This window comes from Haemaphysalis longicornis, unplaced genomic scaffold (assembly GCF_048455015.1).
Source record: "Haemaphysalis longicornis isolate Haplotype H1 unplaced genomic scaffold, Haemaphysalis longicornis Haplotype H1 scaffold_10, whole genome shotgun sequence".
Lineage (NCBI taxonomy): Eukaryota > Metazoa > Arthropoda > Arachnida > Ixodida > Ixodidae > Haemaphysalis > Haemaphysalis longicornis.
The window spans coordinates 32,378,334-32,403,158 of record NW_027526204.1 but is presented as its reverse complement, the minus strand read 5'-3'; the positions used below and the strand labels follow the sequence as shown (position 1 = coordinate 32,403,158).

The 24,825-nt window shown below is 45.2% G+C and overlaps 1 protein-coding gene and 1 long non-coding RNA gene across 9 annotated transcripts in view; one reads left to right on the top strand and one right to left on the bottom strand.

Moving 5' to 3' along the window:
• LOC144158350 (uncharacterized) overlaps positions 1–609 on the bottom strand; it is a 147,825-nt gene extending 147,216 nt beyond the window's left edge. For all 8 annotated transcript variants that reach the window (XM_077689190.1, XM_077689194.1, XM_077689185.1 and 5 more), the window contains exon 1: positions 338–609. The gene's annotated coding sequence lies outside the window, so the exon portion shown is untranslated. The remainder of the gene's footprint in view (positions 1–337) is intronic.
• A 506-nt stretch (positions 610–1,115) lies between these two features.
• LOC144158358 (uncharacterized) overlaps positions 1,116–24,825 on the top strand; it is a 29,865-nt gene continuing 6,155 nt past the window's right edge. Inside the window, exons 1-4 of the long non-coding RNA XR_013320028.1 lie at positions 1,116–1,488; positions 5,124–5,265; positions 9,529–9,622; positions 12,844–12,970. This is a non-coding gene — a long non-coding RNA (uncharacterized LOC144158358). The remainder of the gene's footprint in view (positions 1,489–5,123; positions 5,266–9,528; positions 9,623–12,843; positions 12,971–24,825) is intronic.

The following is a 24,825-nucleotide window of genomic DNA, read 5'->3' as shown; positions in this document are numbered from 1 at the left end:
AAGGGTCATGTTTCCCGCGTACTTCGCACATTGTGCCACACTGCCACACATTAATTAGTAAGAATACACCTGTTCTTGCTCCACTACACCGCAGCTTTAGCAGCGGTATACGCTGCCCATTACATGAACGCTGAATGATATTTCAGCTTGGAAAATAACCTCCAAATGAGTGTAGCAGGTTTCGTGACCACGAGTGGCGTACAATGGAAAGCTCAAGAGGCCACACACGCCCGGCCGTCCGATAAGGCAACACCGGCCGTCCGATACGGCAACAGGGGTTCGGGACAGGTTGCGGGTCTGCAGAAGCGACAAACGCCACGAGCGAAGGCAGACAGACCTTTTCAGGAGCAGCTGTGGTGCCCAGAGAGGTGCTTCCGCAGATCCCGACCGTCTTGAAAGGAACACACGACGCTTTGTCCGCGCGCGGTCAGGCAGCGACCTGCTACAAAGACCACCGTGCGTAAGGCGTGAGCTACTTTTCTCATCTGCGCCTTCCCGCGAAGACTACTTTTACACGCGGCTGATTGCGAGCATTAAAGTTGTGCGCGATGCACAATAGAAGTACGATCTTTTCAAACCCACCATACGGGTAGCACCGATCCTTGCAGTTGTGCCATAACATAGTGAACTCTCCCGTTATCAATTCTACCTGCCTTGGACGGCCGTCGGGATCGGCGGCGCAGCAAGCGTATGCTCAGTAATTTCAGGGACCTTAATGCTCAGCCAGTGCCGCCACTCCGACGGTCATTTGACCCGTGAGAGCGACGCCCAGCCGCTTACGACGCATGGCATAATTTGTTACTCAATGCTTAATGGCAAACTCCATGTTTGCAAGTACAGCAGCTAACAAAGGGGCGCTGATTTCAGACACTTGCGCGCGAACGTATGCAGCGGAAAGCGTCGAGACGCCCGTGCAACAGAACACGGTGTGCGGTGTGCCGCACAAGCGGTAAAAGGGTTGAACTGGATGAACCATGGTGTGAACCGGCCGGAAGAATCGCCGAGCTTCTTACCTGGCGCATAGGTACAGTGGAGAAACAACGCAACCAGGCAACACTGCAAGTACCTGCGCTAAACTGTCTGGAACTTTTTTTTTAAGCATATCAACTTCGCACGTTAGCCACAACATGAGCAGGCGGCATAGATACAGCTGCAGCAGATCCAGAACATGTGCAGAGCGGCAAGAACTCAAAACGCGGGAAGGCGTTAGAAATACTCAGAAGACGCCAGTACAACATACGCTTGCAGCGCCGCCATAACCGAAGCAGTACGGCGACACTCCACACTATGGTGTTTACTAAACCAGTGGCTCCGGCTCCGTTGCGCTGCTCGGCGTCCCATGTTTGAGTGAAAGTCGTCTGCGTTGGATCGTGCACTTACAAACATTCCTGACAGCGCATGTGCTACCGTTGTGTGCGTGTTTGCCGCGACGCGAAGGAGCTCCCGAGCTACAGCCAAAACATCTGTGCGGCCCTCGCCTCTGAGAAGGTGTGTCTGTCTTTGTTCATCGCGTTTGTCATGCCTCCTACCTCGCGCTGTGTTCCTGTATCGGGCGTCTGGTGTGCACTGCTTTTAGCAGACCGCCTTCGTCCACCGCACGGAGCGTGTTCCCCCGGTGACAGCCACCCTTCGGCCGCAGACGTCTTCAGGCGTGTTTGGAGTAGAGCGGAGTGGCATGTATCGGAAGCATGCAACAGACGCAGGAAGCAATTTTATGCGCGCAGTGCTCATGAATGCAGTTATTTCAAGTGGACTCCCGATTCTCAAGTATCCCTAACCACTCATCGACGTGTGGGAAATACCACCCCAAAATTAAGCTCCGCTAGAATAAAACCATAACCGTAGCAATGTGCTTACTCGTGCAGACCAAAGTACCCGAAATACGCTGCAAATAGAACGTCCTAATATGAAGTCGTCATCATGTGGCGACGCCTGCCTGTTCAACAGCAGTGTCCACGAAAAGTCTACCGTACAGGGGGGTTTAAAAGAAATACGAACGGAGCACACAGCCTCCGACGCATGCCACACCGTCGGGCTGCACTGTCAGGAAAGTGCGTGCATGCGTAGTTCTTTCAGAGCGTTTGGGAGTGTGGCCTACTGCTAGAGGAAATGCTTGATAAAGAAGCGACGCCGGTCATTTATTTTGAGGCTTCTTCTTATGCTCTGTCGCCACTGAGCATCCTGTTATCTACAACATTCGGGAACCAAGGCCGCACCAGGCTGCTTGCAACTAGCATCATGCTTTTCAACGATCATTCTGCTCAGTGGCGACGCAGTATGCCACTCAAAATAAACGACTGGCGTCGCTTCTTGTCAAGCGTTCCCCGTGAATGTGGGCCACAGTCTGAAACGCTCTCGAAGAAGTGCGCATGCGCGCAGTTTACTGACTTTCCTGCCAGATGGTGCAGCATGCGTCAGATGCTGTGCGCTCCATTGTTCGCATTTCTTTTAAACCCTCCTCTACAGACAGCCAGTGCATGTTCCTCCCGAATCCGTTCCTTTGGCCTCTTCTTCACCGGGTCATCTTGTGCTTCGAGTGCTGTGGAAAATGCAGGGTCATCGAGCAGTTGCCCTTTGAATGTGCCGTGAAGACAAACGTACAGCTTTGCTCAGTTTCAATGTACTAGGCCTTGGTAATTTGCTCAGCTCGATTCTATTAGCGAAAACACGGAAGAAATGTGAAACAATTTCATATTTCATGCTGCAGTGACGTTTTATTTGAACAAGCGATGCAATATGGGCGAGCACCAAAACAGTTGACTGCATGTTAATGTCGAGTGAGGCAATCAGAAGGACTTGGAGTATCCACTGCAGTCGCCCACTCAACTTTCTTGGTGCCGGCTTGGGCCCATTTTCTCTGATTGCACGAACAAGACCATGCGATGTCGTAGACAAGTCGCCAGAAAGCAGCTGGGGAGTCACCCCTGGCTAACAAGTTTTCCTTAGTATTTCCATTAGTTGTGTCAAGTTCGCGATACCATTTTTAGCCTTGATACCGGGAGAACGCAGCCTTTCTAATAAACCAAGCTTGTATTTTGTTTCCTGGCCCCTTTAGCTCTGACACTAGCCGAGAAATGAAGGTGTACTTGTTCAGGGACCTGGATGCTAGAATCTTGTTCATGCATGCTTAGTTGAAATGAGCACTGCCTTTGTTCCCTACGACAACAAACCCTAGGTTTCCACGGCCTAGAGCCATCCTTGACAGTAATGCTTGCAACAACCAGCCATGACAAAGGATGTTGGGGTGAAGCATCACTGCATTGACCAGAGATGCTTAAAGGAGCCTTGAGACAAAATAGAAGTTTGTTTTATTCGAAAGATTTCATGTTTTCTAGTGCTCCCAGCACTTGTGATACAAACGATGCTTTATTCACTGAGTAATTAATCAATTTAAGTTAAAATTTTGATTTTCCCGCTAAATCGCGTCTTTTCGTGGTCTGCAATGACATCACAGGAACCGACCGCTCTGCAGCTTAGGGTACCTTGATTCACGCGTCCGCCGTGCAAGATAGTAACACGTATACGCTGACGCCACCTATCAGGGTCTCTCGCTCGCCGCCAAAGCAAGTCATTGTATCAAAACCGCGGTAAAATTTTATCCGCAACGTGGTTTACTGGCAAAGTTTGAATCACCTGTTTCACGTGGCTGGGTCTCATGGGAAACGAAAAGAGCAATGCGTTGAGCCTGTGGACCCAATTATGGTGGAACAGGACTGTTTAAAGGGTGTCTCCACCCTGTACAGTGGTGCTGATATCAAGGTACTCTACTGCAGCCGATTGCGCACGGCCGTTCGAACGTGTGTTCAGGTTGCCGAACCTATATGGCGCCACCATACCGTGGCAAGTTGTTTCCTGCCTTTGGTTTGTTTTTGACCGTATTTCCTGGGTTGTTTTTGTCATGGGAGAAAATAATCGTTTCGTGAAACATAGTGCCATTACCTGTGTCAGTCGGCCAGTGTCGTCTGAGACACCCCCAAAGCCCCGCAGTGCTGTGCAGCTAAACCAAGCATAGTGCGCGCAGTACCAATAGCAGTTCGCATCAGTACTTCAATGTTTACATGTGCTTTCGTAACTTTCACTGTTTTCACTTCCATTCTTATTGCTCTACAAAGAAGGTGCCCTAAATTTAAGCAAAAAATAGCTCGTTCTGCAAGCTTATTAGATCAGCCTAATTTGCGTTTGCTTTTGCTAGTCTCCGCCAATCGCAAAAAAAGTCTGGTATGCCATCATAGGTTCTGTTGCGGGAAATGAGCGAGTGGGGCGCATGGCCATTCCCTTTTTTCCTGACTATATAGCTTATTTGAGCGAAGTTTTCATTAAAACTGGCCAGTAGGATTCTCACGAGGCCATCTTTTGAATGAACCAAACTTGTGTTTTGTCCTCATGGCTCCTTTAAAGAAAGTACTGACACGAAATTTTCTTGTTTTTTTTTTTGCTGCTCTGGGTGCCTACCGGCCCACTAATAATAAATTGGCACATAGACGGTCAATTTTGGTGTAATTACAGCCTAGTTTATTTGTGTCAACTGTGGCCCCTGAAAAACAAACACCGAAGCAGCCAGTATGACAGGAAATTGCTCGTGACGTCACCGTTCTTGCTGTACCTCTGCCAGTCTGGAAGCGCACCCGAGCGCATGCATCTCCACCATTTCCATGTGCTCGGGCAGCATGACGTCAGTCCGAAAACTGTGTTGTGATACACCTGCCAGAGCAGCATGTGCCAACTGCAGTAAGCAATGTTGCCCATGTTATGGGGGCCTCACATTGTAGTTAGGGGCCCGGAGGAACAGATGCCGTCATGCTCATGCCGATTGTGAAAGGGTATGCATTCTCAGCTTTCTCGTGCGTGCAAAATTTAAAATGTATTGAAAACGTTATACTGCTGAAACTTGCTGGGAAATATCTCCATACACAAAGAAAGACTTTACATAGCTATCTATGCTTTGAAGTTTCGTGTCAGTACTCCTTTAAACATTGCTACAAAGAATGTAAAATGTGCCGGCCATCTTCCAGAAGTGAGCCTAATAGTAGGTCAGACGTAGTAGTCAGATGATTAGTAGTAGCCAGACGTCTCGGTGCTTGTGTGTCTAAATGTTTACTGGTGGTTGTGTTTTCCACTTCCAGAATACACCCACTGACAGCAAACATACCACGTGCAACAGCAGCGCCGAGGGCTGTGCAGTAGCAATGTTTGCGGATGCAGCCTTCAGCCAGGATGTATCCTGCAGCCAAAACACGCAAGCTGCCCTTACTACCAGTGCAATAGGTACGTAGGTTATTTGCTGTGACTGCTAGTGTGTATGAACGGCAAACTATTTTTTCGCAGGTATTCCTCGTCAGCACGAGCTCCCAAACAGAAGAGGAGTTTCCAGGTAGAGTTCAGGTTTTGTGTGCTGTGAGTAAGTATTTAGTGGTCAACCATGTTGAAAAAACAAAGTTCTGTCTTATTTTTTTCACCCTTTTTTCTGGCTGTCTTCATCGTGATATCCTTAAAGGAGCCATGAAGACAAAACACAAGTTTGGTTCATTCAAAAGACGGCCTCGCTACAATCATATCGACACAAGTTTTAACGTAAACTTCGCTCACATAAGCTATATAATAGGAAAAAAGAGAATGGCCATGCGACCCATTTGCTCATTTCCTGCAACAGAACCTATGATGTTATACCAGCCTGCTCTGCGATTGGCGGAGGCCGGCAAGAGAAAAGGCAAATTACTCTGAGCTTATAAGCGTGCAGAACGACCTATTTTTGCTTAAATTTAGTGCACATTCTTTAAAGAGCAATAATAATGGTGGGACAAACAGTGGAAGTTACGAAAGCACAGTAAACATAGAAGTACTGATGTGTACTGCTGTTGGTACTGCGCGCGCTATGCTTGGTTTAGCTGCGCAGCTTTGCGGGACTTTGGGGTCTCAGGCGACATTGGCCGATTGACGCAAGCATTTAACGGTATCTTACGTGACCACATTTGTCGAGTGAGCACTATGTTTTTCGAGACGATTATTTTCTCCCAGAACAAAAACAAGCCAGGTTAAATACAGCTTGCCACAGTATGGTGGCGCCATCTAGGTTCAGTAATGCCTCCGTAGGGCCCCTCCATGCCAGCACTGCTTTACAGGGTGGAGACATCCTTCGAATGGTCCCGTGCCGCCGCAGTTAAGTCAACGTGCTCAACGCGTTGTTTTTTTCGTTTCCAGCGGGACCCAGCAACGCGAAACAGATAAGATGATTCAAACTTCGCTAGTAAACCGCTTTGTGATGATAATTTTAGCGCGGTTTTGATACAATGACTTGCTTCGGCAGCGATCGAGTGACCCAAAATGGCAGCGCCAGCGTTTACATGTCTCTACCCCGTAAAGCACACGCATGAATAAAGGTACCCCAGGCAACAGAGCGGTCGGTTTCTGTGATGTCATTGCAGACACGAAAACACGATTTGGCGGGAAAATCAAAATTTAACTTAAATTGAATAATTTCTCAGTGAATAAAGCAGCATTTGTATCTGGACAAGCGCTGGGGGCACTATAAAACACGAAATCTTTCGAATAAAACAAACTTGTATTTGTCCTCATGGCTCCTTTAAGCCATGATTTTTATTTTTCCTCATGGCTCCTTTAAGCCATGATTTTTTCGTGTGCCAAGTGCGCATTGCACCAAGCAAGCTGTTGATAGCATCTTAGGAGCACCGACAAGTGGGCAAGTTGGTATGACGACATAGTGACTAAAAGCACAGAAAAACACAGGACAAAAAAAGGAACTACACATGATGAGTGCTTGTTAATAGAGTTTTAATGAAACCAAAATCGGGAAATCTCAACACAGGGCACCCTTTCGGTGCATTATACGCACACGCATGCACACAAAAACCAACGTGTTTAAACAACAATTGTGAAGTAATTGGTAATCACACAATGCACCACAACTGGCCAACACTGCGCGTGAATGTTGGATCAATAGGCACATGACTGAACATTGTGAAGCCAAGACATTCAGCACCTAATCACTGAAAACTATCGTATAGATTGCATGTAGTCGGAAACGGTGTGCACAAGACAGGAGCGCAGTATATTCACCTGCAAAATTCTACAATGCCAGCACTGGATTCTAGGCATCTGACACAAACCCAAAAAGATTCATGAAAGACATGCAATAGCCTTCACGTTCCATTCATGGCTGCTTAAAGGGGCCCTGAGATGGATTTAAAAGTGGTTTTGTTCTACTCTAGTTCTTGTAGAGACAAGTCCAAAAATAGTAAGCATATTCACTCATGCTAACAGAAGCTTTTACCCCGGCGAGACGGAACTATTTGTTGGCTTGGCGGCTTCCGATGACGTAGAAGTCCGACCTCGTCCAAAGCAAAGCACTCGTTTTATGGCTGGCTGCCGGAATTCACTTCTATGTTTGCTACTTTTGATGGCGGCAGTTCTGCCCGTGTTTCTTTGCAGCGTTGTCGTTACCATGGCCAGGGTTACTTCAGTAAGTGGGTCGCATATAAGATGACGGCGCTTTTTCTTTTTTTTTCTGAGCTAGCTTCTCACTCCTTACAGATTTTAAACAGGGCGTACTGCACATACCGTGATTGCAGGAGTCGAATTTGCGTGCGGGAGAGTTACCGTGAACGGTAACTCGTTACTTTTATTGTTGCTACATAGCTCCCTGCGCCGGCGAAATGTACGCTCATGTTGATACAGGGGTGGAACAGCTGCGCCTTTTGCGCCATTGCGCGCCAAACGTGTTTACCTGTGCCATCCTGCGCCGAACCGCCCCTGTTGCGCCAAACCCGCCTGAATTAAGGAGGATGCGGCTCTTAGAATGGTCGAAAATCACGAAAAATGCATTTTGGGCAAAACATATTTTTGAAGTCTTCGTACCTTCAACCACCTACTCTAGAAGTTTCGCCGCTGAATTTGGTGGGAAAAAAATCTTTAAATCGACTTTGTAAATGCACCGGGAGCTGCAAAACGCCGAGATTCGGGCTAAAAATGCTCGAACTTCGTGCGTCCGTCACACTCGAACCAGACTGCCGGCGGCGGCCATTTTGGGCTAGCCTTGTAAGCTGCCTTCTTTGTTGGTATTTTGCGCTATCTCGAAATGGCGTCGCTTCAGGAGAACCATCAGGCCAATGAGCGTTGCCGCCGATTTCGCGAAGATTGTTTACGAGCCGCTGATAGGCAGGAGCGCGCGCGCTCAAGACAAACCCCGTTCCGCGTCTCTGAGTTTTGTTTTTGTAGGCGCGCGTTCGCCGCCGCAGTATTTTTAATTAGGGTGCGTTTTCTCTGCCGTTAGTGAATGCGGTTCTGTCACAACGTCTTTTTGTCTCGTGCCGCAAGGCTTGAAGACCTTTACCTTAACGAATTGCTCGCTGCAAGCGCACGAAAAAACGACAAAACGCCTGAACGGCGGTGCCGGGACCGCCTGTTACGTACGAATCTGGTTCAAGAAGGGCCGCGTTAGGGTGGCTAGAATGCCCATTTTAGCCACCCTAGCTGTGTGGAAACGTCCTGATTTAGTTAGCTGTTGCGCTTTGGACGTATTTGTGAAAAAAAAGTTGGCAGCACAATATGTTCGTGTTTTGTTTAGTTTGCATAGCATTGAAGGAAGTGCAAAGTAACAAGTACCATTTGTGAAGTTAAAAAAAAAGTGTTGTTTTCCAGCTGGTTGCCAAGATTTTCATTACTTGCATAAAACTTTTCCGGACATTTTTGTGGTACAGTCGCATTATTGTTTTTTCCTTCCTTGAAGAACGGGGATTTTTATATTGTGGCTATGCTGTAGCAAGAGTTAGAAATCTAGATATATTTTTCTCTATCTTATTTTGCGACATCATGCTCTGCCTTATGGAGTGTTTCATTATCTGGCTTTTGGCCTAGGATGATGGTACAGGTATCATTTAATTTGCAATAAATAGATCTAGCAGGTGAGGCTGTTTATATCACTCTGGCGTTGATTGCCAAATTAAAGTCCACCTGCAGCTCTGCAGTTTCTTATTTTGTGAGATCACGCTCTTCCTTACGGGATGTTTCCTTATCTTACTCTTGAGCTAGGATAACAAGACTGGTATACTATCATTTGTATTTAATTGATCTAGCAGGTGATGCTATTTGTATCACAAGCATTGCTCATCAAAGTGCATATCACCTACAGCCTTGCTGTAGGTTTGAGATGCATTGCAGGACAATCTCTAGTTCTGGGTGGCTGCTGTGCTTTAGTCTCATTGATAGCACAAAAATAGCGACACATAGTATTTCACCCTTTCTGTATTCTGAAAAGACACTGAGAGATGATATACTGTTTCTGAAGTTTAACAGTAGAAAATTTAATTTACCTTCACAATTTCGTACAGTATTCGTGTAAAGTTACGTCAGTCTTTCCAGATTTATCCTAGTGTTAGTCACATACTTAGTGTGCTTTTTTTCGTGAAGAACAGAGCTACAAAATGATGCTAATTATATTGTTGGAGCTATGCCGTAGCAAAAGTTACCATGATCTGAGACTTCAAATGCATTTTTCTGTTTCTTTTTTTGCAGGACCATGTTCTGGATTATGGGGTTTTGTAATGTTGCTCTTGGGCTAGGATGACGAGACTGGTACCATTGGATTTGTACTGAATTGATCTAGCAGGTGATGCTATTTTTATTACCCTGTCTCTGCGCACTTATTTGCAAAAAGGAGTAAAGATTAGACAATTTTATACGAATGGTTGATCCTAAATGTTCACCTCCTTCATGAATTTCAAAAGTCATCAAAATGAGCAAAAATGGCATAGCCTGGCAGCGCGGACCTTTGGCATTGTATCCATAGAAATCATTATTGAGTTTGATCTATCAAAATTGCTCTAAACCCCTGTAAGGATGCCTCAGTAAATAAATTTTAAAACATTATATTTTATGAACAAATAAACCTGTATTAAATTCAATTACAAATTTAAAATCAGTGTAGAAGCTCATCAAGGCTGCTAATTTGCATCTATCTAGTAGTGAAAATGAAAAAAAAAGTGTCTAGAGACCCATCTCCGTGTGATACGACTGCCATGATTCCAAGTGCCCGAAAACTTGGCTGAAACATTGTGTTTTTTGTTTCATAATGCGTTTATTGTTTCGGATTCATTAAGACTGAGCAGCTATCAAACCTGGCTTTTGCTTAGCCATAAGGCAGCAGACACTACGTGCCACCTGTTTGAAATTTTGTGTGTTGCATTTGCATAGTTGTGTTGGCCGGTGTCGGCTGTTGAGCCACAATGAAAAGTGGCTAAAAGTAAAATGTTTTTGTGTCTCATCACAAATAGAATAATATCCGCATGAAAGGTTATAGTTCATTAGAGGTTAACATCAATTTAGTCACCCATTTTTGGCGATCCTAGCTCTGCTTCCCGTAACTTTGTGTTGCTGCATGTATTGAACTAACAGGGTCTTGGACGGTTTGCCCTCGCTTGTTCATTCAGTGCACTTTTGCTTTGAGATATCTTCTCATTTTCACCCGTGAACTTGAAATGGCAATTAATGTCAAACCTGATGTGAACTTCCTGCTAAACGGAGGAATGCTGGTGGCTATTGCCTCCCCCCCGTTTTTCTGTATTCAGAAAAGAACAAATAAACTTCAATTAAATTCAATTCACTCGAACTTTGGGGTTAGCATTGCTTAGTGGAGGATGGTCTAATAATATAGGGCCTTTTGACATCCTCTAGTTAGGTACGTTGTCTGCGGCGAAAGTTCGTAGACTCTTGCATCCCTGTGACGGATGAAGAAAAAGCTAGGTTCAGTTTTGCACGCACTGATACCGCTGTTCGATAGAAAAAATGCTAGCAAACACCTTGTTTTATGGAATGCTGCCGTGGGGTCGCATAAACACTGCCGTTTGATGGACACGAAGCAAGGCCTGTTATCTGTTCTCTTTTGACTCTCTGCGTGAGGCTTGGCCTTCGAACGGTAATAATGCTACACACTCGCTGGGGCGATCGAAGGTAGATGACTCCGCATTTTGTAAACCTCCAGATATAGTGCAAGGGCTGCGTTCCTGGTTTGGAGTAGGTTCTAGATAATCGTAGAACACCTGAGAATAGTAGAGAGATTAGGTACTTGGCAGGGGACTTGCACAGTGGCCTGCACAGAGATTAGGGAGGCAACATAATGCTGTGAAATTGTGTTACATCTCCTCCAAATGGCAATTCTGGCTACTATAAACCTGCTCCAAAAATGCCTTTCTGGCTGCTCCAAGCCTGCTACAAAAGGCACTTTTGCCTGCTTCCAGGACTGCTCCCAAACCCATGGACCCTGTTCCACCCCTGTGATTAGATTACAGCAAATGCACTGCTCTCGGTGCTTCATACAAGTTATGTAGTAATCTTAGTTGACGTTGTTTATTACTTTATTTATACTAAATCATGCTCAGGAGTACGACAAATTACAATATTTTTTCATATGGGTGAGCGAAATCTCCGCCCCTACTCTAGCCTCCCACATTAAATGGGTCAGCTGCGTTTATGAACTCGCAATGCTCTTTTATGCTTTTAAAATCATTTTTGGCGAGGTAATATGGGTAACTCCGGAATTATTACGGTATATCTATCATTTTATGTTGAAATATTTATCAAGAGGGGGGAATTTTAGTTAATGCATTACTTGATGTTAATTGTTCCCACTGGATGGTGTCATCGGTAGTATAGTTTCTTTTTTTTTAACTCTTTACGGCAGAATTCCACGACTTTGTTAAAAGAAAATTATTGTATTGCGAGAGTTTAATCCAAAACATCCAAGATTCAAGCTTTCAAGCGTAAGTGAACAGTTCTGGGGACAAACATTTGTGTCATTTGATTTAAGACAAATTTGGCAGATGGTGCTACTTGGCAGCTGGCAGCCCGAATGCAGAAACCGCTGAGTGCCATACTTTCATATTCAGCAGCAAACAGCCACTGTTGTTTCTGTTAACACGGTAAACGGTAAGTGCACCAAGGACACTCGGCAACAGGGTTCACTCGGAAAGCCGAGCACACCAAACCGCATTTTCTTCGATCATGACTTCATGTTCCTATCAAGTCATGATTGCTGGAAAATGCGGTTTGGTCCAGTTTGGAAATGAAACTTTTTGGAAGAAATTGTCGTTAGGGAATGCGCATGCTCTTCACCTTGTCGCGAGCAGCGCAGAGACAATCAGCCACAACAGCGTTTGGGCTTGAACTGGACTTGAATGTGAGCGTGCGCCTCGTGATCACGAGCAGTGCCCGGCGTCGTCCAGCGCTATGTGAGCAGCTCCCGCCTTCGCTGTCTCGGCGTGGCTGGCCCTTGGCATGCAGTTCGCTGCAACCTCATGACTGAAACAACGTCGAGGTTACACTCAAAACACAGAGGAGGGTGCAAAGAATCTTTTCGGCTACAGCAGCCACAAAAACAATTGAAATTGATGAAACTTTTATACTAGAAACTGAGTGCTTCAACCGCGCACATCGTCGCTCCTGCGCTCATTGTATCCTTACAGCAAGAAGAGGTGGGCGTCGAGCCGGGTGTGTAATTGCTTTACACTTCGGTATAGCACAAATATCTGGCACTGTATAAACGCAAATGGACGGGAACGGTGTTTTTTGTAGCTTTGTAGAGTTTCCATGTCACAAAAATTTGCTTAAATTCACGTTGGACCGGCACGTTGCTGATTAAATCAAGAAATATTCGTTGTGCTCTGATACCATCAACCTCCAAAAACCTTATCTCAGGGGCCCTTTAACACGTCACTGTATTTGCTCACTTTGATGATTCCTGTAACAGTACCTTCAAGCATTTCAATAAATTATATGTGTGATGATTGTACAACGGTCATTGCCTTTAGCTGCACTGACGATTGATTTTTTCAGTTCGGGATGTGGACAAAACTGAAGATGGTGCCTCGCAGAACTTCCCTGCTTTGGGAAATGATGCTGACATTGTGGCAGAAGCTGGTCCTCACAGCTGCTCCTGCCCCCCAGATTCTGGCAACCCAAAGTAGGTTGCAATGCATGCAGTGTTGCTGCTTATAGAACATAAGCACCGTGTGGAACACAGATTTAGAATGGGAATTCAGTTTAAATTATACAGCTGTTGCTGCAAATCTTGAAGGGTGTTTTATTCTGCAAATTAGGATAGGAACAGCTTGTGAAACTTTCGATGCAATAATGAAACCTACAGTAATCTGGATGGCGATATTATCACTGTCAGGGTTTTACATGTAAAAATTCTCACGAGGTTGTATCTGCACATACGGTTCAACCGCCTCTTAAAGGGACGTACAACTGATTTTTGTGCAGTGCTTGTCTTCTAGCTCACATAACAACCAACGTTTTATACACTAGGGTAACCACAAGTAATTTAAAAGTAAACAGGCGGAAATAATTTTGAATTTGCACTAAATTCTTTGGAGTCTGAAAATTGGCATTACGTGGCCAAACAATTCAGTCTTTTTCAACGCAGGATTAAAAAAACCGCATAACAGAATAAGAAAGGGGTCACATTATTGTTGTTTTATCCGGGGACAAGTTTTTATATACCTCTTTTTTGTCACGTGTAGTAGTTAAATGTGTTTCTGCATGGCGCACTGTCATGGTTGGCAGCATTCCTTTTGGCAAGGCACGTATACGTATGGCTGGTAGATCTAAAAATTCCCATTTCTCAAAAGTTCTATGGCACTGTCAACAAAGCCGTTTTGGGTTAAGGTGTTTTAAGGGATTCCCTTTTTATTTGGTTCAGAGAAAATGTACTAGACAAAAGTCGGCTGTCTCTCCCTTTAACAAAGTGGAGACAAGGGTGATGATTTCAGCTTGTTCACATTTGTGAAAATTTAAAACTGGTAACGAAACAAGAACCAACTGTGCTGACCCAAAACTGAGTTTCTTCCACATGCTCTCTAAGGAAGGAGAGAAGCCGAGAGAAAGATAAAAACACTGAATACAAGTTCTCAAGCCATACAAGTGAAAGACAATGCCAGGCAAGTGCTGAAGTTAATCGCTCACATAGGAAATAAATGTCTAAGTCCAAATCAGTGTATTTACACATAGCGGGGCTAAGTTGAGGGCACAGGTGAAAAAGCCTTTTTAGCAGTTGACAAAAGGTTTGTTCCCCGCATACTGCCATAGCAGCAGTGTGGGATCAGATGTGTACAATAGGTGTGAGAAGGGCATGTGTCCCAAGCTTAAGTAAATTAACATAAGGGAGGCGAGTAGACTCCCAACCCACATACAATCTTCTGGGTGATACTAGGTGTCTCTGCATTGAGGGTTGTAGCATCCTTGTAGCATCTGGCATTAGAACTGCAGATCCGTTACATGCCCTTCACAAGCTGGTGGGCCTTTTGCTTCCTCTGCACGGTTAAGGTACCCTTGTACGTCATTGTTGAGGTCGTCGTCTTTTACATCCGGCTTCATGGCATAGAGCATGGTAGTCGGCAGTGTTTGTGACCAAGCTCAGATTCATCTGCGTGGTTTTCTGGTAGCTGCGTTGTATGCAAACATGACGTATGGAAGTACTTTATTCCATGTTTTATGTTCAATGCCGATGTACAAGGTCATCTACTCTTGGTGTGAATACGGCGCAGCGTGGCCGTGCTTCGCTCAGTGCCAGCGCCAAGCCGCAGCCGCGCATCTAAGCTAAGCGGCACAGCCACACAGGGGGCTTGGAGGCAGAGCTTAGTGTAGTCTGCTACAGTGCGGGAGAGTGCTGTGCTTCCTTTGCTAACTCTCGGCATGATTGTAGCATCTTAGCACATAGCGACACTGCTGCGAAAAAGCGCACTTCATTTACTACGGCGTGTTGTGCAGTTTGTGCATAGCACAACTAAGTGCTTCTTTTCAGTGCCACGATCCCTGCGAAATGTATGTTGCAAACATTTTAGGGCTGGTTTGATTTTGTTTAATGAGAGACGCTGTAGAGGAGACCTCTATACAATTTCAATCTCCAGGATTTATTCCGCATTATGCCAAACATGAGTGTCGGTGCATTTCATCTCCACTGAATTTCGGCCACAGAGGGTGGGTTTCGATCCCGCGACTTTGGTCGGTTTGTTGGCTTTTTTCTTGAATATGATTATTGTAGTCAAACGGTTCAAGCAGTCACCCGGCAAGCGAGTCTCACACACCCTGCCCAATCGTCCTATTCTCCAGCAGAGTCCCGGACTGGCCCTAATCTGGCCTGCTGCATTATAATGCAAATATTATTGGTTGCGCTGCCTACCTGGCTAAGTATTGGGAGACGGCGGCACTACCATTTGTTGGCACCTGCTACGTATTCTTCTTTCGTTCTTTGTTCACATAAGTTCATTGATCAAATTCGAAGTCGCATTGAGCAATCCACAAACACCTTTGAACTAGACTGAGCATGTTAACATGACGAAATAAAAAAAGGTGGGCCAGACACCATATCCGGGCATATGACCATCTGCTTAAGGGAGCAGATGCAGAAAAAACAGCTTTACTCCACAACGGTCTTTACTCGAGAGTGCAGTCAAGTCCTGAGACTACCACGGCATGTTGGCTCAGTGGTTAGTGGTCTTGGCTATACTGAGCCGGGGAAGCCATGTTTGATCACGGTAGCAGGTGGCACATTTTAATAGAGGCAAAATGCAAGGATGTGCGTTTTGCTGCGGGATATCAGTGCACGTCAAAGTGCCTCGAGTGGTTATCCAGGGCCCTCCTCTACAGCATCTTCATAGCCAGTCATTTTGTGGCATTTAATCCCACAACATGAACCAAACCAGTCCTGAAATGTTGCAACAATACACGCATTTAACTGGGATCGTGGCGCTGAAAAGAGGAAGCGCTCACTTGTAGTACGCATGAACTAAACAATGCACTGCAGTGAGTAAAGTTCACTTTCCCGTTATGCTGTCGCGGCACGCTAGGACGCTACAAGCATGTCGAGAGTTAGGTGTTCTTCACTGCAAAGCAAGCACGGCGCGCTCCGATGCTGTAGCAGACGACACGAAGCCCTGCCTGCGAGCCCCTGTGCACCTGCGCTGCTTAGCTTCGATTCGCGGCTGCGGCCTGTTCGCTGGCACTGCGCGGAGAACAGCCATGCCATGCCCTTTTCCCCAACCTTTTGAGCTTGCCTCACTCATGCCTGTATCATAAAAAGCATGTTTGCACCAGGCTGGCCTGTGCCCACTGCCTACAAGCAGTGCCCTGGTTATGGCCACAGCATGCCAACAAGAACTCGCTAGCGCGTCAGTGTCAGCCAGCGCGCATTCTGTGAACTCACTCATGGAGCAATGACAAAATGGTTAATTCAGTATAGAAAACATCAGCCAAAAACGAAGAAATCAACTACAACAAATACAAGAATGCACCCTCTGGGATTCGAACTTTCGGATTGAAAAATACCTTACCTAGTGCTCCAGACCCCTCGGCCACAAGCCAGTGCTGCTGGTGGTGAAAATATAAGGTATATAATGTATAACCACTTTACACTTTTATTTATTTTTACCATTTCAAGCAGCTTAGATGACTATTTCTTGTATAGCAGTCGTGCAGTAAGCGTCCCCCAAATTTTCACAATATCTCACGTCTAGCAGTTGCATTTCTTAGATAGAAAAGCGTTCCCAGTTGTGTGGTCGTGCTGCTGACCGCTGTGGTTCACCTAGCGCAAAAAGTGTGCGTCCTGCACCCTAGTTTTATGCTGTAAGGTGAAAGTTTCAGTTGATTTTATTTTCTTAGTACAGTGTACGCCCGTTACAACGGACCCTCTGAATCTGGAAAAAAACGTCCGCTGTAGCCGAAGTATGCAGTATCCGACGGGGGGAAGAGGGGGGGGGGGCTATGAGCCCTACAGTGGGTACTTTGACCGATATTGCATGCATAGTACATACACTTTGTTCTTTCTACACGCCTGCAGCACCTCTGCACAGTGTTCGTGCGAGGGCAAAGAATCGCATAAACACCGTTTCCAAAACTTAGCACCGGCACTTCGAAAAGGCCTAGCGCATGTGGTCAAGCGTGTAAAGACGCAAGATGAGCTGAGCAAATAACGCAAGAATATAACTAGGCGCAATTATAAACCAGCTATAAAACATCAGTCGTGCCCATCAGCATTAGCTAGGCTCTTTTAAATCCCCTCACGACGAGGCAGGTTTTCCCGAAACCGTTCGTCAAACAAATCGGATTGCTGCCTTACGTTCCCTCAAGGCAGATTCCACATTTTTAGCGATTTTATTCCGGTCATTGAAACAGATGTAATGAAATAATCTGATGACGGTCAGCTGTAAAATCGAAAGTTAGACCAGTTGGACTGCGCACGGTTACCGGCAGATTGGGAACAACCCCTACTTGAGGCATTTCTTACCTTTTTCACCGAACGGAACTGGAACGATGCATGTGTGGGAATAATAAAAGCCGAACTTCACTGAACCCGAGTTTTTTATTACATAAAAAGACTGACGAGGGCAGACTCGCCTCCGAGTGCACGACTTCGAGTATTCGATTGCCCTGTTTTCAATCTCACCGGAGTCGCGTTTATCGGCAGCGGCCTTGTTCTTGACGGTACAGCAGATTGTCTGCTTAGACAGGTCTGTACTTCTGGCGATTTCGGCAGTTTTTCACCCATGTTCAACAGCGTTAATTACGCTTAATTTATCCGACAGTGAAATCAGCTACCCTGCCGCTCATGCCGCTGGTCGCACAAAAAAAAAGCCACTGGCTTGGCTTGGCTGCGCCAGCGACCCGGCTGCCAGCAATGTTGCCAGACATAGTAGTTTTCTTGCCAAAATAAACGAAAAAGCACACCGGGCGCCGGCCCCGCGGAAGTCCGCTATAAACGTTCAGTCGAAACAATTTTCGCCTAAAATTTAGTCTGTTGTAGCCGATAGTCTGCTCTAGCCGGGTCCGTTGTGAGCGGAGTGGACTCTATTTAAAATGCATGGGTACCAGACAAACCAACAGAAATGGTCTGTTGTAACCAAAAGTCCGTTGTTGCCGGATCCGCTGTAACGAGAGTAGACTGTACCTATATTAATTTGTTTACTCTTCTCCCACCTTAAACTGGCCTCACATTTTCCTACTCGGGTACCAGTCAGCGAAGTGTCACATGTGCGCTTGGGGAGCGACTTGGACTTAGAGCTTGATACAGTATACAAAATAAAGGAAGGCACATTATTCCATTCACAAACATGTCGGGGCTTAGTATCAACTGAGTGAACGAATTGTGACGACCCGTCGGCGGCCTGTGGACTAAACGCTGGGCCGACTGACTCTGTTCGAAGGTTGCTGAGCCGTGCAGTAGCGCAGTCAAGCCAAGTCATTTTTTTCCTGACGCCACACGAAAATGCCCCAGAAAATAGATAAGGATGCAGAGAGGAGGACAGCATTTTTTAATTGATTTTTCTAATAAACGAATTTACGTAAACGCACCCAGAGTGGTCGAAGCATGGCCTAAAAAATCCGGACTACAGTTTTTCCTAGTTATCCCGCAATGCTTACAAATCACTTCAGCGTCCCTTTAAGCTGTTATGTTGATAAGACCAAGGACAAGGGCTTGATGGCAGCTGTTGTGGCCACTTTCCAGATGGTGGCGAAAAGTGAGACAGCCTGTGATTTGTTATGAGCTGATCAAAATAATTACGTAGCTATCGACTACTGTACAGCTTTGGCGTTAAACCCACAAAATATAAATTTTAAGTTAAATTCTATATTGAAGCACAGTGCAGTATTGCTGTACAGAAGTCTACCTTGGTGAAAGGAAAGTCTCAATCATCCGAAATGGTGTCAAAGACTACGCCAATATCTTCGTCTGGCAGGAGCAGATGTGCGGGCTCCTGAGGGGTCATTGGGTTTTTTGATTGAGATTTTTTTTCAGTAAGCATCATGTAAAAAAGAACGTTTGAGAAAGGCCATCACGTTGTGAGTTTGTGTGGTTTGTGAGCCTACTAGGAATAGAGAGAGGCTGAAATGGCACTTTGTTGCTGTCAAAAGGATGAGAACTCACTGAGAATACAAACTGCACGAAATATATAGCTGGTGAAAGAGGAAAAAGGTGGCACTATTTTTTTGGGCTGTTCTAGTTTTTACTTTTTTCCGCTGTGTGCTAGAGTGCATTCAAGCTTCTATGTAATGCACCGCTTCTGAGCCAGATGTAAGTCCTAATAAAACAGCAGATGGAATATTTAGTCAAAAAATGGCAAACCTGTTGCTAATGGTTTTTGTTATCAGCAGTTTTGGCAGCAAGATCCTGCTCGGGAAATTTTACCCACATTGGTGGCTATGTGAAGCCCCAGCTAACCACACAATTGTTGGTCCCATTGAGTTTTTTGTATCGAAATATCTTGCCGAGACTGCAAAAGTATCTGAAGGATGCCATTACAATGCTTCTTATTACTTACGTGACATACTCAAGATCCTGTTATGTGTAGCGCCTACTTAACAGTTTTTAACATGGTTGTCATAGTTTCTTATTACCTGGGAAACATAACCCCAAGGGTGACTACGGTGGCCTTGCACATAATATTCGCAGTAAAAAGAAGTGGAAAGCAATTTTTCTTACTGCAAAATACAGCCCTGTCCATGCAATAATAAATCGGGCTGTGTTTCATACAATACACTAAAAATTACTGCTGTATATTGTAAAATAATTGTGCTTGCCAGCGGTGACATCTGTGGCTGTTTTTTACATGCCGCGACTGCTTGGTTGCTTGGTTGCATGCCTGCAGGCTACTGCAAGCAATAAAATACCACCAGTCTTCCGGACGTTTTTGAGGTACAAGGCGTTAAGCTAAAACAGCATGGAGTACTAGCGAAAAAAATTTGCTCAGGTTTAACACTTCTAAATGTAGTTATTACAACTGGATGCAGCGCTTCATGAGTTTGCCTTTGCTTGATATTTTGAAGCCTGCTGTCTAGCTCTATCTGCTGTTTGACTGGGTTTATCCTTTTGCTTGTGCTAAAGGGCATGCACCCACAGACCCACCAGCACACCATCAGTAGTGACACTGGGCAACCAAGTGCCGGAAAAAGAGATTGCAAACCAGAGCTTTCATGTGTGTGCATTCTGTGCCCACTTGTCTTGCTTCTTCTAAACTCAGTCAGCCCAAAGTTTTCATATATCAGTGAGTAAACCCTCGCTGAGTCACGTAGTTTGCCTGCACTGAACCTCACACAGTCAGGCCAGCCGCGGCTGGTGGATAAGGCACATGCGATGTAGCTGTTTCCATCATCGCCTAGTGGTGTAATACCGAAGCTGTGCTGGTCCGAGGAAACAAAGCAAATGAAAGATGCAGCTTGCATAAAAAAGAAGACGCCACTTGCACGCCGGTGGCTAAACATCATTGTGACGTGATGAATGACCTTGAAAGATGTAGGGTAGTAGAGCTTTTGCCTTAACTCGCTACCGCGCCTATCAAAATCGATCAATTTGATTGATACTTTTGGGAGCGTCTTTTCATAGCGTTCCAGGCGTTTCTCGAACAAGTAAAGCTGTTCGGAGTTAGATCAGAAAATGGCGTTTCAAAATCATGGAAACGTGATTTTTGACACGCTTTTGAATCACCTGGGTGTGGAAAAGGGGCGTGGTCATCGCGCGTCACGGCTACCAACGAAGAATGCGTGCAACTCGTAATTACTCTGCACCAGTTTTTTGCTATTAGGGCGTGGATGGGGAACTAGCAAATGATTTTCAATCGTCAGGTTCGCGCTCTGGCAGTAATAATCCCAGAAATCGACTAAAAATGTCAAGCAGTGTGGTAGGTCTACTTACCCCAGGACCATTCGCAAACAGTTTACAACAGTTTCGGTTTCGTTTGTGCATCGCGAAATTCATATTTAGCGCTACTACGCAGTTACCCAACTTCAAGGCTACCTGCCATGGCGCCTGAAGCGTCCGCGACTTATCCTCGAACAAAGCACGGCGCTCCTGATTTCCGCCCACCCTAACCCGATTTCTGCGATAAAAACTTCAGATGCAAGTCAAAAGGTCTCACCCAGTCGCCAGATATCTGTTCCGCCGAGGACAGCGCTTCAAACCGGCCTTACACTGCCAGCTGTTCGCCTTCCAGTTTAGTTTCCATGCGAGGGTATATCCGGGTGTCTAATGTTGCTGCTTAGTTGAACTGTCTATTCGGACGGAGTCTCTGATAAGTTTTTGTACTGTTTCATTTGAAAAATGTTAAGTGGCGCTGCATTAGAGGAGGCCCGTTGTGCTGATATTTTTCAGCGCGCAACTGCTACTCCGCCAAAGATCGCAGGGCACGATTCTAGCTCATCGTACCTCATTTTTGCGAGCAAGGCTACAATTGCGAGTAAGAAGATGATAATAACGCTCAGCTTTATGTTTTGAGAGATAACTGACCGTGAACGACAACAAGCATCAACCGCGGCGTTCCGTTTTCAACTTCATGCATGTTTTTTTCCGCGTCGCGTGCTTGTCCCAAATATTGTGCTCGCTGTAAATGCAAAGTTAGCCATTTACAAGATGTTTTTACGTTATGTGGGGGCAAATTGGTGCCTCTGATAACGTCAAACCACCAGATTTATTCCAGGGAACCACACGAAATTTGCACATTTTGAATTATAGGTTGGGCTTCACCGCATGACACGAGCACCGTGCGCGCTAACATTTTTTTTTTTTATCTGAAAAACTGTTCCGTGCAAGTCGACATTTTTTTTAGGGTGTGTTTTTGAAATGTTTCCCTACAAAATGTATATTCTAATTTTTTTCTACTACAGGTGGTTTGATATACACAACTCCTTTTTTATCATTTTTTTCGACTTGACAAAAATTCTGATTTTGATATTTTTTTTTCACAACTATGATATATGAAAACCTTTAAAAAACTCGTGTTATTGGAAAGGCCGTTAATTAATCTGCATTTTGTGCTCCTGCAATTAGTGCCTAACCAATTTTTTAGCAGGAAAAAAAATGTTTTCTTGGACCCCTAAAAATTGGTCAATTTTCTGCGGTAGCGAAAGAGTTAAATAGCCACATAAAGTGGGCAAGGGTGATGCTAACTGATCATGCATGCCTATCAAATGTATACTTCACATGATAGCAAGGGACGAATTCCTTTCAATATCAAGCAAATCAAGGCTTACGGAAATGTGGCCATCATTCAAAGTGAACCGGTAAAGGAAACCACTGCAGTCACTGCCACTTATTTTTCTTTAATTTCCTCCTTTATATTTCTGTCCGAGACCTCTTATGTGGTACTTTTGGAAACTGGTTTGAATATAAGTACCAGTGTATTTCGACCCGAACAACGCCAGGAAGGGTACATCACAAGTCCGGACGTTCCCGTTTTTATTCCTGAGCCCTTGTTGTTAAAGGTTGCGATTAGAAAAGGTTGCGTCAGGCAGTCTTCCAATCGCACATCATTGAGGGAAAGGCAACCGTACCTCGCAGTTACAATGCTGCACTAGCCACAAGACCATGAGTGCAAACTTAGAATCACAACAAGTTGTGATGTTACTAACAACGTACTGATAGCAATGGTAAACAGTGATATCTGTGCCTGCACTTGTCTTCAGCTTCAAGTTTGCTCCAGCTGACGTCCTCTCTTTGCTGGGCTTGGCTCTTTCACGATTGCTGATCTTATTGAAAAAGTACTTAAATGCAAAGAAGCAGGTTTGAGCCTTTTAACAATAAAGCCCAATCTTTAACTTGTCTCGACTACTGGCAGCAGCCTTCCAAAGAGTTTGTAGAAGCACCAAGCAAGCAAGTGCTGTCATCAATGCGGATTATGCGACTTAAGAACCACTATGTAAGCATTCATGACCTTTTGGAACCTTGCTGGTGCTGTGCATAGCCCAGAGGGCATCATTTTGAAGCTGTAGTCTGTTTATTTTTGTAAACATTCTTCTCATGGTCTCTCTCATCCATTTTACATTGCGAGTACAGTGGAACCCCAGAATACCCCCCGCGATGGCTCAGTGGCTAAGGCGTGCTGCTGAGCACGAGCTCGCGGGTTCGATTCCTCACCGTGGCGGTCTCTTTTCTGATGGAGGAGAAAAGCAGCAATGCCTGTGTGTACGACATTTCAGCACACGTTAAGGGAGTTGCACCTCGAAACAACTTTTTTTTTTATTTGCCCTACAAGTTTGAGAATCAGACTGCAATAGATTTTTTGATGCAGATTTCAAATATGCCATTAGTTTTTGTGTAGCTGTAATAGTTTTTGAGTTATATAATTGACAAGCAAATTATGCTAATTTTTGTGGACACTTTTAAATATAGCAAATATTCCCGAAAGGCATTTTCCTGTAGCTCATTTAATCCTTTGGGTATTACAGAGTGCAGTTATCTAGGTAAAAACTGCGTGAAAGAACTGGAAACGCAAAAAAAAAAATTACGAAAGTGCAGCCAATTTTTTTTCGCAGTACACTGGAAAAATAACCTGGCGCTTTCGTATTTTATTTTGTGAAATATCTTTATTTCACATAGATAACTGCACTCTACATATCTTCAACTATGCTTGTGCCAAATTCCGTATTCGTAGATCAATTATCAGTTTCCAAAAAACTTTCCACAAAACGGGAGTGACCAAAAATTCGAAAATGAGAAAATTGAGTTTGAAAGTTTGAGACATTTGTATTGACGGAAATGCGATTGTCACCGCACGAAACTACGTCACAGTGAAGAGAACCTTTTGTACAAAGCATAGCAAGTCGTTTGAACTTTCCATCACTGTAATTTGGATGTTCACGGCACGAATTTCGCATCAAAGTTGATATCACAACCACGGTCGCGGTGATCGGCGGCGGCGTTAGGCTTAGCGGCCGGGCGAGCGTCAAGGTCGGAAGCCGTCCCGACCGCTTTCTGGAGCACATGTTGCCGCCTTCCTCGGTATTTGCGTATAGTTCGATACTTGCGGGTCTTGAAATCGCGCTTTTTCAGTCTGGCCATCATGCAAAAATGCTGAGAAATCTTCACAAAATCATCGAACAGTACTACTCGCGAACACGCGCGGCCATTGGATCGGACCGCTGTCAGGTGCCGTCCAATGGCGGCCGTTCGTTCCGTGGCGCATGACTCAAAACGCGCGACATATGCGTTCTTTTTCTTGTTTTTCGTTTATTTTGTGTGGAAATATGAGACTACGGCTGGTGGGAAATGGAGAAGACGGCCGCTACCGCTCGCGTGGGCGATCGCACATGGTGGGCGGCGCCGCGCTCCCGCATAGGATGGCCATGAGCCGGGCGCACTTTTCGTGACTTTTGGCTATTTCTCGCGCCGCCGCTGTCCACTTGCGCACATTTTTACCTAATTTCTCGTACGAATTTCGACCTGCTTTTTACAGAAATAAAAGTTTGTTGAGCAAAAATGATGCAACACAAAACAAAAGTCTTTTTTTCTCAAAAAGTTGCGATTTTTCGACCCGCATCTCCCTTTAAGATCCCCAGGTGGTCAAAATTATTTCGGAGCTTTCCAATATGGCACGCCTCATCACCTGTGCTGTGCCCTGCAATCAATGGAAGCCCACATTAATGGAGCTGCCCCAGGAAAAAATCGTGTAGCCAGAAATTCGAAGCCAGAAGAATGAAACAGAAATGACAGGAAAATCGCCTCCAAACCGAATATTTTTTTGCTAAAGTCGGTTATATTACTTTGCAAATCTTACCTTGCAACTGCTTCAAATCTCTGCTATCACACTACAAAAAGTGGTTCATTGCTTGTCATCGGCATATACACCTAAGAATGACCGAATCGTATCAAACTCATCCAAAACACCCTGCGTGTTTGCTTCCTCTGCACATTTTTCTTTGTGGTCCTTTGCACCGAGCATAGTCAGCAATGTCCTGCTTCTGTTGACGGACTTTGTCAGGCAGTGGCGTCTCGTTCCAATGCTGTTCACGAAACTGTGAACACCGCTTTATCAAAGTCCGACACGACCG